The sequence below is a fragment of the Danio rerio genome, chromosome 15 (genome assembly GCF_052040795.2).
Source record: "Danio rerio strain M-AB ecotype USA chromosome 15, GRCz13ab, whole genome shotgun sequence".
Lineage (NCBI taxonomy): Eukaryota > Metazoa > Chordata > Actinopteri > Cypriniformes > Danionidae > Danio > Danio rerio.
Genome location: NC_141035.1, coordinates 12,686,238 through 12,700,284, shown reverse-complemented (window position 1 = coordinate 12,700,284; position 14,047 = coordinate 12,686,238).

Below are 14,047 nucleotides of genomic sequence, written 5' to 3'. Positions count from 1 at the left end.
CATTACTGTGATTTGACCTCTCTTCTGGCTGAGAAAAGCTAATTTTCAATGTCCAATTCAGAAAGTGATAAAAACAGATCCAGTCACTAAAATGCATCATTCTTTTTGTTTTAGGTAACATTTTATGCACTGTTAAACATGTTAAAGCAAGTTGCAAGTGAAAATCTATGTCTCTGACTGAGTTTGCATTACTGTGATTTGACCCCTCTGCTGGCTGAGAAAAGCTCATTTTCAACGCCCAATTCAGAAAGTGATAAAAACAGATACAGCCATGAAAGTAATCATTCTTTTTTTGTTTTAGACAACATTTCATGCACTGTTAAACATGTTAAAGCAAGTTGCAAGTGAAAATCTATGTCTCTGACTGAGTTTGCATTACTGTGATTTGACCTCTTTTCTGGCTGAGAAAAGCTCATTTTCAACATCCAATTCAGAAAGTGATAAAAACAGATCCAGTCACTAAAATGCATCATTCTTTTTTGTTTTAGACAACAATTCATGCACTGTTAAACATGTTAAAGCAAGTTGCAAGTGAAAATCTATGTCTCTGACTGAGTTTGCATTACTGTGATTTGACCTTTCTTCTGGCTGAGAAAAGCTCATTTTCAACGTCCAATTCAGAAAGTGATAAAAACAGATCCAGCCATAAAATGCATCATTCTTTTTTGTTTTAGACAACATTTTATGCACTGTTAAACATGTTAAAGCAAGTTGCAAGTGAAAATCTATGTCTCTGACTGAGTTTGCATTACTGTGATTTGACCTCTCTTCTGGCTGAGAAAAGCTTATTTTCAACGTCCAATTCAGAAAGTGATAAAAACAGATCCAGCCATAAAATGCATCATTCTTTTTGTTTAAGATAACATTTCATGCACTGTTAAACATGTTAAAGCAAGTTGCAAGTGAAAATCTATGTCTCTGACTGAGTTTGCATTACTGTGATTTGACCTCTCTGCTGGCTGAGATAAGCTCATTTTCAATGTCTAATTCAGAAAGTGATAAAAACAGATCCAGCCATGAAATGCATCATTCTTTTTTGTTTTAGACAACATTTCATGCACTGTTAAACATGTTAAAGCAAGTTGCAAGTGAAAATCTATGTCTCTGACTGAGTTTGCATTACTGTGATTTGACCTCTCTGCTGGCTGAGATAAGCTCATTTTCAACGTCCAATTCAGAAAGTGATAAAAACAGATCCAGCCATAAAATGCATCATTCTTTTTTGTTTTAGATAACATTTCATGCACTGTTAAACATGTTAAAGCAAGTTGGAAATGAAAATCTATGTCTCTGACTGAGTTTGCATTACTGTGATTTGACCTCTCTGCTGGCTGAGATAAGCTCATTTTCAATGTCCAATTCAGAAAGTGATAAAAACAGATCCAGTCACTAAAATGCATCATTCTTTTTGTTTTAGATAACATTTCATGCACTGTTAAACATGTTAAAGCAAGTTGCAAGTGAAAATCTATGTCTCTGACTGAGTTTGCATTACTGTGATTTGACCTCTCTTCTGGCTGAGAAAAGCTCATTTTCAACGTCCAATTCAGAAAGTGATAAAAACAGATCCAACCATGAAGTGCATCATTCTTTTTGTTTTAGACAACATTTCATGCACTGTTAAACATGTTAAAGCAAGTTGCAAGTGAAAATCTATGTCTCTGACTGAGTTTGCATTACTGTGATTTGACCTCTCTGCTGGCTGAGAAAAGCTCATTTTCAACGTCCAATTCAGAAAGTGATAAAAACAGATCCAGCCATAAAATGCATATTTCTTTTTTGTTTTAGACAACATTTTATGCACTGTTAAACATGTTAAAGCAAGTTGCAAGTGAAAATCTATGTCTCTGACTGAGTTTGCATTACTGTGATTTGACCTCTCTGCTGGCTGAGAAAAGCTCATTTTCAACACCCAATTCAGAAAGGGATAAAAACAGATACAGCCATGAAATTAATCATTCTTTTTTGTTTTAGACAACATTTCATGCACTGTTAAACATGTTAAAGCAAGTTGCAAGTGAAAATCTATGTCTCTGACTGAGTTTGCATTACTGTGATTTGACCTTTCTTCTGGCTGAGAAAAGCTCATTTTCAACGTCCAATTCAGAAAGTGATAAAAACAGATCCAGCCATAAAATGCATCATTCTTTTTTGTTTTAGACAACATTTCATGCACTGTTAAACATGTTAAAGCAAGTTGCAAGTGAAAATCTATGTCTCTGACTGAGTTTGCATTACTGTGATTTGACCTCTCTGCTGGCTGAGATAAGCTCATTTTCAACGTCCAATTCAGAAAGTGATAAAAACAGATCCAGCCATAAAATGCATCATTCTTTTTTGTTTTAGACAACAATTCATGCACTGTTAAACATGTTAAAGCAAGTTGCAAGTGAAAATCTATGTCTCTGACTGAGTTTGCATTACTGTGATTTGACCTCTCTTCTGGCTGAGAAAAGCTCATTTTCCACGTCCAATTCAGAAAGTGATAAAAACAGATCCAGCCATGAAATGCATCATTCTTTTTTGTTTTAGACAACATTTCATGCACTGTTAAACATGTTAAAGCAAGTTGCAAGTGAAAATCTATGTCTCTGACTGAGTTTGCATTACTGTGATTTGACCTCTCTGCTGGCTGAGATAAGCTCATTTTCAACGTCCAATTCAGAAAGTGATAAAAACAGATCCAGCCATAAAATGCATCATTCTTTTTTGTTTTAGACAACAATTCATGCACTGTTAAACATGTTAAAGCAAGTTGCAAGTGAAAATCTATGTCTCTGACTGAGTTTGCATTACTGTGATTTGACCTCTCTTCTGGCTGAGAAAAGCTCATTTTCCACGTCCAATTCAGAAAGTGATAAAAACAGATCCAGCCATAAAATGCATCATTCTTTTTTGTTTTAGACAACATTTCATGCACTGTTAAACATGTTAAAGCAAGTTGCAAGTGAAATCTATGTGTCTGACTGAGTTTGCATTACTGTGATTTGACCTCTCTTCTGGCTGAGAAAAGCTCATTTTCAACGTCAAATTCAGAAAGTGATAAAAACAGATCCAGCCATGAAATGCATCATTCTTTTTTGTTTTAGACAACATTTCATGCACTGTTAAACATGTTAAAGCAAGTTGCAAGTGAAAATCTATGTCTCTGACTGAGTTTGCATTACTGTGATTTGACCTCTCTTCTGGCTGAGAAAAGCTAATTTTCAATGTCCAGTTCAGAAAGTGATAAAAACAGATCCAGTCACTAAAATGCATCATTCTTTTTGTTTTAGGTAACATTTTATGCACTGTTAAACATGTTAAAGCAAGTTGCAAGTGAAAATCTATGTCTCTGACTGAGTTTGCATTACTGTGATTTGACCTCTCTGCTGGCTGAGAAAAGCTCATTTTCAACGCCCAATTCAGAAAGTGATAAAAACAGATACAGCCATGAAATTAATCATTCTTTTTTGTTTTATACAACATTTCATGCACTGTTAAACATGTTAAAGCAAGTTGCAAGTGAAAATCTATGTCTCTGACTGAGTTTGCATTACTGTGATTTGACCTCTCTTCTGGCTGAGAAAAGCTCATTTTCAACATCCAATTCAGAAAGTGATAAAAACAGATCCAGTCACTAAAATGCATCATTCTTTTTTGTTTTAGATAACATTTCATGCACTGTTAAACATGTTAAAGCAAGTTGCAAGTGAAAATCTATGTCTCTGACTGAGTTTGCATTACTGTGATTTGACCTCTCTGCTGGCTGAGAAAAGCTCATTTTCAACGTCCAATTCAGAAAGTGATAAAAACAGATCCAGCCATGAAATGCATCATTCTTTTTTGTTTTAGACAACATTTCATGCACTGTTAAACATGTTAAAGCAAGTTGCAAGTGAAAATCTATGTCTCTGACTGAGTTTGCATTACTGTGATTTGACCTCTCTGCTGGCTGAGAACAGCTCATTTTCAACGTCCAATTCAGAAAGTGATAAAAACCACATCCAGCCATAAAATGCATCATTCTATTTTGTTTTAGACAACATTTCGTGCACTGTTAAACATGTTAAAGCAAGTTGCAAGTGAAAATCTATGTCTCTGACTGAGTTTGCATTACTGTGATTTGACCTCTCTTCTTGCTGAGAAAAGCTCATTTTCAACGTCCAATTTAGAAAGTGATAAAAACAGATCCAGCCATAAAATGCATCATTCTTTTTTGTTTTAAACAACATTTCATGCACTGTTAAACATGTTAAAGCAAGTTGCAAGTTAAATTCTATGTCTCTGACTGAGTTTGCATTACTGTGATTTGACCTCTCTGCTGGCTGAGAAAAGCTCATTTTTAACACCCAATTCAGAAAGTAATAAAAACAGATCCAGCCATGAAATGCATCAATCTTTTTTTTTTTAGACAAAATTTCATGCACTGTTAAACATGTTAAAGCAAGTTGCAAGTGAAAATCTATGTCTCTGACTGAGTTTGCATTACTGTGATTTGACCTCTCTGCTGGCTGAGAAAAGCTCATTTTCAACGTCCAATTTAGAAAGTGATAAAAACAGATCCAGCCATAAAATGCATCATTCTATTTTGTTTTAGACAACATTTCATGCACTGTTAAACATGTTAAAGCAAGTTGCAAGTGAAAATCTATGTCTCTGACTGAGTTTGCATTACTGTGATTTGACCTCTCTTCTTGCTGAGAAAAGCTCATTTTCAACGTCCAATTCAGAAAGTGATAAAAACAGATCCAGCCATAAAATGCATCATTCTTTTTTGTTTTAGACAACATTTCATGCACTGTTAAACATGTTAAAGCAAGTTGCAAGTTAAATTCTATGTCTCTGACTGAGTTTGCATTACTGTGATTTGACCTCTCTGCTGGCTGAGAAAAGCTCATTTTTAACACCCAATTCAGAAAGTAATAAAAACAGATCCAGCCATGAAATGCATCATTCTTTTTTGTTTTAGACAAAATTTCATGCACTGTTAAACATGTTAAAGCAAGTTGCAAGTGAAAATCTATGTCTCTGACTGAGTTTGCATTACTGTGATTTGACCTCTCTTCTGGCTGAGAAAAGCTAATTTTCAATGTCCAATTCAGAAAGTGATAAAAACAGATCCAGTCACTAAAATGCATCATTCTTTTTGTTTTAGGTAACATTTTATGCACTGTTAAACATGTTAAAGCAAGTTGCAAGTGAAAATCTATGTCTCTGACTGAGTTTGCATTACTGTGATTTGACCCCTCTGCTGGCTGAGAAAAGCTCATTTTCAACGCCCAATTCAGAAAGTGATAAAAACAGATACAGCCATGAAAGTAATCATTCTTTTTTTGTTTTAGACAACATTTCATGCACTGTTAAACATGTTAAAGCAAGTTGCAAGTGAAAATCTATGTCTCTGACTGAGTTTGCATTACTGTGATTTGACCTCTTTTCTGGCTGAGAAAAGCTCATTTTCAACATCCAATTCAGAAAGTGATAAAAACAGATCCAGTCACTAAAATGCATCATTCTTTTTTGTTTTAGACAACAATTCATGCACTGTTAAACATGTTAAAGCAAGTTGCAAGTGAAAATCTATGTCTCTGACTGAGTTTGCATTACTGTGATTTGACCTTTCTTCTGGCTGAGAAAAGCTCATTTTCAACGTCCAATTCAGAAAGTGATAAAAACAGATCCAGCCATAAAATGCATCATTCTTTTTTGTTTTAGACAACATTTTATGCACTGTTAAACATGTTAAAGCAAGTTGCAAGTGAAAATCTATGTCTCTGACTGAGTTTGCATTACTGTGATTTGACCTCTCTTCTGGCTGAGAAAAGCTTATTTTCAACGTCCAATTCAGAAAGTGATAAAAACAGATCCAGCCATAAAATGCATCATTCTTTTTGTTTAAGATAACATTTCATGCACTGTTAAACATGTTAAAGCAAGTTGCAAGTGAAAATCTATGTCTCTGACTGAGTTTGCATTACTGTGATTTGACCTCTCTGCTGGCTGAGATAAGCTCATTTTCAATGTCTAATTCAGAAAGTGATAAAAACAGATCCAGCCATGAAATGCATCATTCTTTTTTGTTTTAGACAACATTTCATGCACTGTTAAACATGTTAAAGCAAGTTGCAAGTGAAAATCTATGTCTCTGACTGAGTTTGCATTACTGTGATTTGACCTCTCTGCTGGCTGAGATAAGCTCATTTTCAACGTCCAATTCAGAAAGTGATAAAAACAGATCCAGCCATAAAATGCATCATTCTTTTTTGTTTTAGACAACAATTCATGCACTGTTAAACATGTTAAAGCAAGTTGCAAGTGAAAATCTATGTCTCTGACTGAGTTTGTATTACTGTGATTTGACCTTTCTTCTGGCTGAGAAAAGCTCATTTTCAACGTCCAATTCAGAAAGTGATAAAAACAGATCCAGCCATAAAATGCATCATTCTTTTTTGTTTTAGACAACATTTCATGCACTGTTAAACATGTTAAAGCAAGTTGCAAGTGAAAATCTATGTCTCTGACTGAGTTTGCATTACTGTGATTTGACCTCTCTGCTGGCTGAGATAAGCTCATTTTCAATGTCCAATTCAGAAAGTGATAAAAACAGATCCAGCCATGAAATGCATCATTCTTTTTTCTTTTAGACAACATTTCATGCACTGTTAAACATGTTAAAGCAAGTTGCAAGTTAAATTCTATGTCTCTGACTGAGTTTGCATTACTGTGATTTGACCTCTCTGCTGGCTGAGAAAAGCTCATTTTTAACACCCAATTCAGAAAGTAATAAAAACAGATCCAGCCATGAAATGCATCATTCTTTTTTGTTTTAGACAAAATTTCATGCACTGTTAAACATGTTAAAGCAAGTTGCAAGTGAAAATCTATGTCTCTGACTGAGTTTGCATTACTGTGATTTGACCTCTCTTCTGGCTGAGAAAAGCTAATTTTCAATGTCCAATTCAGAAAGTGATAAAAACAGATCCAGTCACTAAAATGCATCATTCTTTTTGTTTTAGGTAACATTTTATGCACTGTTAAACATGTTAAAGCAAGTTGCAAGTGAAAATCTATGTCTCTGACTGAGTTTGCATTACTGTGATTTGACCCCTCTGCTGGCTGAGAAAAGCTCATTTTCAACGCCCAATTCAGAAAGTGATAAAAACAGATACAGCCATGAAAGTAATCATTCTTTTTTTGTTTTAGACAACATTTCATGCACTGTTAAACATGTTAAAGCAAGTTGCAAGTGAAAATCTATGTCTCTGACTGAGTTTGCATTACTGTGATTTGACCTCTTTTCTGGCTGAGAAAAGCTCATTTTCAACATCCAATTCAGAAAGTGATAAAAACAGATCCAGTCACTAAAATGCATCATTCTTTTTTGTTTTAGACAACAATTCATGCACTGTTAAACATGTTAAAGCAAGTTGCAAGTGAAAATCTATGTCTCTGACTGAGTTTGCATTACTGTGATTTGACCTTTCTTCTGGCTGAGAAAAGCTCATTTTCAACGTCCAATTCAGAAAGTGATAAAAACAGATCCAGCCATAAAATGCATCATTCTTTTTTGTTTTAGACAACATTTTATGCACTGTTAAACATGTTAAAGCAAGTTGCAAGTGAAAATCTATGTCTCTGACTGAGTTTGCATTACTGTGATTTGACCTCTCTTCTGGCTGAGAAAAGCTTATTTTCAACGTCCAATTCAGAAAGTGATAAAAACAGATCCAGCCATAAAATGCATCATTCTTTTTGTTTAAGATAACATTTCATGCACTGTTAAACATGTTAAAGCAAGTTGCAAGTGAAAATCTATGTCTCTGACTGAGTTTGCATTACTGTGATTTGACCTCTCTGCTGGCTGAGATAAGCTCATTTTCAATGTCTAATTCAGAAAGTGATAAAAACAGATCCAGCCATGAAATGCATCATTCTTTTTTGTTTTAGACAACATTTCATGCACTGTTAAACATGTTAAAGCAAGTTGCAAGTGAAAATCTATGTCTCTGACTGAGTTTGCATTACTGTGATTTGACCTCTCTGCTGGCTGAGATAAGCTCATTTTCAACGTCCAATTCAGAAAGTGATAAAAACAGATCCAGCCATAAAATGCATCATTCTTTTTTGTTTTAGATAACATTTCATGCACTGTTAAACATGTTAAAGCAAGTTGGAAATGAAAATCTATGTCTCTGACTGAGTTTGCATTACTGTGATTTGACCTCTCTGCTGGCTGAGATAAGCTCATTTTCAATGTCCAATTCAGAAAGTGATAAAAACAGATCCAGTCACTAAAATGCATCATTCTTTTTGTTTTAGATAACATTTCATGCACTGTTAAACATGTTAAAGCAAGTTGCAAGTGAAAATCTATGTCTCTGACTGAGTTTGCATTACTGTGATTTGACCTCTCTTCTGGCTGAGAAAAGCTCATTTTCAACGTCCAATTCAGAAAGTGATAAAAACAGATCCAACCATGAAGTGCATCATTCTTTTTGTTTTAGACAACATTTCATGCACTGTTAAACATGTTAAAGCAAGTTGCAAGTGAAAATCTATGTCTCTGACTGAGTTTGCATTACTGTGATTTGACCTCTCTGCTGGCTGAGAAAAGCTCATTTTCAACGTCCAATTCAGAAAGTGATAAAAACAGATCCAGCCATAAAATGCATAATTCTTTTTTGTTTTAGACAACATTTTATGCACTGTTAAACATGTTAAAGCAAGTTGCAAGTGAAAATCTATGTCTCTGACTGAGTTTGCATTACTGTGATTTGACCTCTCTGCTGGCTGAGAAAAGCTCATTTTCAACGCCCAATTCAGAAAGGGATAAAAACAGATACAGCCATGAAATTAATCATTCTTTTTTGTTTTAGACAACATTTCATGCACTGTTAAACATGTTAAAGCAAGTTGCAAGTGAAAATCTATGTCTCTGACTGAGTTTGCATTACTGTGATTTGACCTTTCTTCTGGCTGAGAAAAGCTCATTTTCAACGTCCAATTCAGAAAGTGATAAAAACAGATCCAGCCATAAAATGCATCATTCTTTTTTGTTTTAGACAACATTTCATGCACTGTTAAACATGTTAAAGCAAGTTGCAAGTGAAAATCTATGTCTCTGACTGAGTTTGCATTACTGTGATTTGACCTCTCTGCTGGCTGAGATAAGCTCATTTTCAATGTCCAATTCAGAAAGTGATAAAAACAGATCCAGCCATGAAATGCATCATTCTTTTTTGTTTTAGACAACATTTCATGCACTGTTAAACATGTTAAAGCAAGTTGCAAGTGAAAATCTATGTCTCTGACTGAGTTTGCATTACTGTGATTTGACCTCTCTGCTGGCTGAGATAAGCTCATTTTCAACGTCCAATTCAGAAAGTGATAAAAACAGATCCAGCCATAAAATGCATCATTCTTTTTTGTTTTAGACAACAATTCATGCACTGTTAAACATGTTAAAGCAAGTTGCAAGTGAAAATCTATGTCTCTGACTGAGTTTGCATTACTGTGATTTGACCTCTCTTCTGGCTGAGAAAAGCTCATTTTCCACGTCCAATTCAGAAAGTGATAAAAACAGATCCAGCCATGAAATGCATCATTCTTTTTTGTTTTAGACAACATTTCATGCACTGTTAAACATGTTAAAGCAAGTTGCAAGTGAAAATCTATGTCTCTGACTGAGTTTGCATTACTGTGATTTGACCTCTCTGCTGGCTGAGATAAGCTCATTTTCAACGTCCAATTCAGAAAGTGATAAAAACAGATCCAGCCATAAAATGCATCATTCTTTTTTGTTTTAGACAACAATTCATGCACTGTTAAACATGTTAAAGCAAGTTGCAAGTGAAAATCTATGTCTCTGACTGAGTTTGCATTACTGTGATTTGACCTCTCTTCTGGCTGAGAAAAGCTCATTTTCCACGTCCAATTCAGAAAGTGATAAAAACAGATCCAGCCATAAAATGCATCATTCTTTTTTGTTTTAGACAACATTTCATGCACTGTTAAACATGTTAAAGCAAGTTGCAAGTGAAATCTATGTGTCTGACTGAGTTTGCATTACTGTGATTTGACCTCTCTTCTGGCTGAGAAAAGCTCATTTTCAACGTCAAATTCAGAAAGTGATAAAAACAGATCCAGCCATGAAATGCATCATTCTTTTTTGTTTTAGACAACATTTCATGCACTGTTAAACATGTTAAAGCAAGTTGCAAGTGAAAATCTATGTCTCTGACTGAGTTTGCATTACTGTGATTTGACCTCTCTTCTGGCTGAGAAAAGCTAATTTTCAATGTCCAATTCAGAAAGTGATAAAAACAGATCCAGTCACTAAAATGCATCATTCTTTTTGTTTTAGGTAACATTTTATGCACTGTTAAACATGTTAAAGCAAGTTGCAAGTGAAAATCTATGTCTCTGACTGAGTTTGCATTACTGTGATTTGACCTCTCTGCTGGCTGAGAAAAGCTCATTTTCAACGCCCAATTCAGAAAGTGATAAAAACAGATACAGCCATGAAATTAATCATTCTTTTTTGTTTTATACAACATTTCATGCACTGTTAAACATGTTAAAGCAAGTTGCAAGTGAAAATCTATGTCTCTGACTGAGTTTGCATTACTGTGATTTGACCTCTCTTCTGGCTGAGAAAAGCTCATTTTCAACATCCAATTCAGAAAGTGATAAAAACAGATCCAGTCACTAAAATGCATCATTCTTTTTTGTTTTAGACAACATTTCATGCACTGTTAAACATGTTAAAGCAAGTTGCAAGTGAAAATCTATGTCTCTGACTGAGTTTGCATTACTGTGATTTGACCTTTCTTCTGGCTGAGAAAAGCTCATTTTCAACGTCCAATTCAGAAAGTGATAAAAACAGATCCAGCCATAAAATGCATCATTCTTTTTTGTTTTAGACAACATTTCATGCACTGTTAAACATGTTAAACAAGTTGCAAGTGAAAATCTATGTCTCTGACTGAGTTTGCCTTACTGTGATTTGACCTCTCTTCTGGCTGAGAAAAGCTCATTTTCAACGTCCAATTCAGAAAGTGATAAAAACAGATCCAGTCACTAAAATGCATCATTCTTTTTGTTTTAGATAACATTTCATGCACTGTTAAACATGATAAAGCAAGTTGCAAGTGAAAATCTATGTCTCTGACTGAGTTTGCATTACTGTGATTTGACCTCTCTGCTGGCTGTGAAAAGCTCATTTTCAACGTCCAATTCAGAAAGTGATAAAAAAAGATCCAGTCACTAAAATGCATCATTCTTTTTGTTTTAGATAACATTTCATGCACTGTTAAACATGTTAAAGCAAGTTGGAAATGAAAATCTATGTCTCTGACTGAGTTTGCATTACTGTGATTTGACCTCTCTGCTGGCTGAGATAAGCTCATTTTCAATGTCCAATTCAGAAAGTGATAAAAACAGATCCAGTCACTAAAATGCATCATTCTTTTTGTTTTAGATAACATTTCATGCACTGTTAAACATGTTAAAGCAAGTTGCAAGTGAAAATCTATGTCTCTGACTGAGTTTGCATTACTGTGATTTGACCTCTCTGCTGGCTGAGAAAAGCTCATTTTCGACGTCCAATTCAGAAAGTGATAAAAACAGATCCAACCATGAAGTGCATCATTCTTTTTGTTTTAGACAACATTTCATGCACTGTTAAACATGTTAAAGCAAGTTGCAAGTGAAAATCTATGTCTCTGACTGAGTTTGCATTACTGTGATTTGACCTCTCTGCTGGCTGAGAAAAGCTCATTTTCAACGTCCAATTCAGAAAGTGATAAAAACAGATCCAGCCATAAAATGCATAATTCTTTTTTGTTTTAGACAACATTTTATGCACTGTTAAACATGTTAAAGCAAGTTGCAAGTGAAAATCTATGTCTCTGACTGAGTTTGCATTACTGTGATTTGACCTCTCTGCTGGCTGAGAAAATCTCATTTTCAACGCCCAATTCAGAAAGGGATAAAAACAGATACAGCCATGAAATTAATCATTCTTTTTTGTTTTAGACAACATTTCATGCACTGTTAAACATGTTAAAGCAAGTTGCAAGTGAAAATCTATGTCTCTGACTGAGTTTGCATTACTGTGATTTGACCTTTCTTCTGGCTGAGAAAAGCTCATTTTCAACGTCCAATTCAGAAAGTGATAAAAACAGATCCAGCCATAAAATGCATCATTCTTTTTTGTTTTAGACAACATTTCATGCACTGTTAAACATGTTAAAGCAAGTTGCAAGTGAAAATCTATGTCTCTGACTGAGTTTGCATTACTGTGATTTGACCTCTCTGCTGGCTGAGATAAGCTCATTTTCAATGTCCAATTCAGAAAGTGATAAAAACAGATCCAGCCATGAAATGCATCATTCTTTTTTGTTTTAGACAACATTTCATGCACTGTTAAACATGTTAAAGCAAGTTGCAAGTGAAAATCTATGTCTCTGACTGAGTTTGCATTACTGTGATTTGACCTCTCTGCTGGCTGAGATAAGCTCATTTTCAACGTCCAATTCAGAAAGTGATAAAAACAGATCCAGCCATAAAATGCATCATTCTTTTTTGTTTTAGACAACAATTCATGCACTGGTAAACATGTTAAAGCAAGTTGCAAGTGAAAATCTATGTCTCTGACTGAGTTTGCATTACTGTGATTTGACCTCTCTTCTGGCTGAGAAAAGCTCATTTTCCACGTCCAATTCAGAAAGTGATAAAAACAGATCCAGCCATAAAATGCATCATTCTTTTTTGTTTTAGACAACATTTCATGCACTGTTAAACATGTTAAAGCAAGTTGCAAGTGAAATCTATGTCTCTGACTGAGTTTGCATTACTGTGATTTGACCTCTCTTCTGGCTGAGAAAAGCTCATTTTCAACGTCAAATTCAGAAAGTGATAAAAACAGATCCAGCCATGAAATGCATCATTCTTTTTTGTTTTAGACAACATTTCATGCACTGTTAAACATGTTAAAGCAAGTTGCAAGTGAAAATCTATGTCTCTGACTGAGTTTGCATTACTGTGATTTGACTTTTCTTCTGGCTGAGAAAAGCTCATTTTCAACGTCCAATTCAGAAAGTGATAAAAACAGATCCAGCCATAAAATGCATCATTCTTTTTTTGTTTTAGACAACATTTCATGCACTGTTAAACATGTTAAAGCAAGTTGCAAGTGAAAATCTATGTCTCTGACTGAGTTTGCATTACTGTGATTTGACCTCTCTGCTGGCTGAGATAAGCTCATTTTCAACGTCCAATTCAGAAAGTGATAAAAACAGATCCAGCCATAAAATGCATCATTCTTTTTTGTTTTAGACAACAATTCATGCACTGGTAAACATGTTAAAGCAAGTTGCAAGTGAAAATCTATGTCTCTGACTGAGTTTGCATTACTGTGATTTGACCTCTCTTCTGGCTGAGAAAAGCTCATTTTCCACGTCCAATTCAGAAAGTGATAAAAACAGATCCAGTCACTAAAATGCATTATTCTTTTTTGTTTTAGACAACATTTAATGCACTGTTAAACATGTTAAAGCAAGTTGCAAGTTAAATTCTATGTCTCTGACTGAGTTTGCATTACTGTGATTTGACCTCTCTGCTGGCTGAGAAAAGCTCATTTTTAACACCCAATTCAGAAAGTAATAAAAACAGATCCAGCCATGAAATGCATCATTCTTTTTTGTTTTAGACAACATTTCATGCACTGTTAAACATGTTAAAGCAAGTTGCAAGTGAAAATCTATGTCTCTGACTGAGTTTGCATTACTGTGATTTGACCTCTCTTCTGGCTGAGAAAAGCTAATTTTCAATGTCCAATTCAGAAAGTGATAAAAACAGATCAAGTCACTAAAATGCATCATTCTTCTTGTTTTAGGTAACATTTTATGCACTGTTAAACATGTTAAAGCAAGTTGCAAGTGAAATCTATGTCTCTGACTGAGTTTGCATTACTGTGATTTGACCTCTCTTCTGGCTGAGAAAAGCTCATTTTCAACGTCAAATTCAGAAAGTGATAAAAACAGATCCAGCCATGAAATGCATC